We start from the raw sequence: 2,500 nt of genomic DNA on the forward strand, positions 1-2,500 counted from the left end.
TCGCCCGAACAGGGACTTGAACCCTGGACCCTCAGATTAAAAGTCTGATACTCTACCGACTGAGCTATCCGGGCTCTTGTGTTTTGTGTGCCTCTTACTTTTTATATAAGAACACTTTCTCCACAAGCCGCCTGGGAGAAGCTCACTTGCCACAGGAGCTACGGGACAAAGGCTGCACGCAATTACGTCAGAGAGAGCGAAGGCCAAAGGCCTTGGAAGGCCCAACCACCGTCGCAAGAAGCTAAAGGTAAAAGGGGGAATGCCCGACCACATTCGGCATGGCTCGAACCTGCGCGGGGAGACCTGTCATCTCTCGCCTGCCTGTGGACCACCTGCTCTCTTGGCTGGAGGCGGGCAGCACAGGATGCCGCCGAGCTTCAGGCGCATAATTCAACTGAAGGGTGAGTTGGCAAAAAGGAGCTGGACGTCCCCGTCGCTTAACAGCAAAGGGCTGCCGTGACCCGGATTCGAGCATTCTTTTCTGATTGCTTAAAACTGGCACAGAGCGCCTGTGTTGGTGGTATAGTGGTGAGCATAGCTGCCTTCCAAGCAGTTGACCCGGGTTCGATTCCCGGCCAACGCATTGTTTTTGGCTGCGGTTGACCTCGAAGCAGAACTCCTTCTGTGACCTCTGTCTGCACCAAAAGCTTTTGGATGAGTCGTTCAACAGCAGCAGAGAACTAGGTCTCCCCGTTGGGGAATCTAACCCCAGTCTTCCACGTGACAGGCGGAGATACTGTCCACTATACTAACGAAGATTTGCGCTTGCTGTTCTTCGCTCTCAGCACACGCGACTGCACCCAACTTGCCAAAATGAGCCCCTACTCCATGAAATACCAGATTGACCCGCCACGAGCTAAACTCTCTCAACATCTTGAATGCTACACATTACAGAGGGTCATTATTTGGACCGCTTTATTTCATTTAATATTTGTTTTTTGGCCTCTAATACTGGGGCATGAAAAAAGAGATGACATTACCTTGATCGGGTTTGTGAATACTGGGTGAGGGAAGGGACTTTCGTAACTTTTACTTCTCCCATTTGGAGTGAGGGGGGTGACGAAAATCATGTTGGCAGGTGTCGGCACCCTAGATTACCCTTGGTGAGCGTAGTGGTTTACCACAGTGAGCGCACAGGTCCAAGGGCATAGAGACACATCTCGAGTTTCTCGTCATCAGCGCATAAATCTTTCGCCTTTTACTAAAGATTTCCGTGGAGGGGAACCTTTGCGAGTGACCTGTATGTTTGGGGGCTCTGCTCACAGCAGAGCTACACTATAGTGTCAAGAGCAGAGTCAACCTGGCCACCCGCCAGCGTGCAGTGGAACGAAGCGCGCCTCGTCATGGTCTGTGTTTGCAGCCTTTGCGCTTCCAGCTTCGCCGCTTTAAATTTCTTTAGCCAGCATGGAAAGAGAGCGCTCTCTCGTCCATGACGGGATCAAACAAAGATGGCTTCAGCTCTTTTGGCCCCATCAGTGACTCGTGCACTTCGAGCCTTCTTTGTTGACCCCGAAAGCCAGCCTCTGCTGCCTGCGTTGTTGGTATAGTTTAGCTGGCACCGCACCCGTACGAAAAATGGAGGTGGCAGAAAGGAGCTCAGTGAACAAAAAGCCTGCCGTGACCCGGATTCGAACCGGGGTTGCTGCGGCCACAACGCAGAGTACTAACCACTATACGATCACGGCGCACCACTGGCTCACATCTGGTGGTGCCGGCCATCCGAATTGAAAAAAAGGGCTAGCGGCGCTTTTTATTACTGTGGAGAGAGGGCACACAAATGCGTGCTAGGGACACGGAAGAAAAGGGCCCGCCTACTTCTCCTCAGCACTGGTGAAGAGCGTAGTCGGCAGGATTCGAACCTGCGTGGGGAGACCCCAATGGATTTCTAGTCCATCGCCTTAACCACTCGGCCACGACTACGGCGACCCTGATGTCCTCTGTCCCGTTCTCGACCTCAAAGTTGGCTGAAAAAACAATGAACTGGCTACCGCTTTACTAAAATCGTCTAGCGCAAAACTCCTAAAGGGGAAAACTGCCCACCACAAGCAACGAAAAATTCATGAAACAATCACTCTATGTGAACTCTGTCACATCTTTAAGCGTACGCCGACACACGGCAGTGCTGGACTGTCACGACTGCAAGCTGAGGCCGCCGACAAGAAGATGGCCCTTCGCCCGAACAGGGACTTGAACCCTGGACCCTCAGATGAAAAGTCTGATGCTCTACCGACTGAGCTATCCGGGCTCTTGTGTTTTGTGTGCCTCTTACTTTTTATATAAGAACACTTTCTCCACAAGCCGCCTGGGAGAAGCTCACTTGCCACAGGAGCTACGGGACAAAGGCTGCACGCAATTACGTCAGAGAGAGCGAAGGCCAAAGGCCTTGGAAGGCCCAAACCACCGTCGCAAGAAGCTAAAGGTAAAAGGGGGAATGCCCGACCACATTCGGCATGGCTCGAACCTGCGCGGGGAGACCTATCATCTCTCGCCTGCCTGTGGA

At 52.6% G+C, this 2,500-nt stretch overlaps 4 non-coding genes across 4 annotated transcripts; 1 reads left to right on the top strand and 3 right to left on the bottom strand.

Annotated features, from left to right (window-relative positions):
* Position 1: 1 nt before the first annotated feature.
* On the bottom strand, positions 2-74 carry trnak-uuu (transfer RNA lysine (anticodon UUU)). Its single transcript has one exon. It is a non-coding gene; the product is annotated as a tRNA-Lys (tRNA).
* A 1,083-nt stretch (positions 75-1,157) lies between these two features.
* Positions 1,158-1,272, top strand: LOC141290768 (U5 spliceosomal RNA). The gene has a single exon (XR_012340212.1). It is a non-coding gene; the product is annotated as a U5 spliceosomal RNA (small nuclear RNA).
* A 341-nt stretch (positions 1,273-1,613) lies between these two features.
* trnah-gug (transfer RNA histidin (anticodon GUG)) lies at positions 1,614-1,685 on the bottom strand. Its single transcript has one exon. It is a non-coding gene; the product is annotated as a tRNA-His (tRNA).
* A 153-nt stretch (positions 1,686-1,838) lies between these two features.
* Positions 1,839-1,920, bottom strand: trnas-aga (transfer RNA serine (anticodon AGA)). Its single transcript has one exon. It is a non-coding gene; the product is annotated as a tRNA-Ser (tRNA).
* Positions 1,921-2,500: the final 580 nt, after the last annotated feature.

The sequence above is a fragment of the Garra rufa genome, chromosome 1, assembly GCF_049309525.1.
Source record: "Garra rufa chromosome 1, GarRuf1.0, whole genome shotgun sequence".
Classification (NCBI taxonomy): Eukaryota; Metazoa; Chordata; class Actinopteri; order Cypriniformes; family Cyprinidae; genus Garra; species Garra rufa.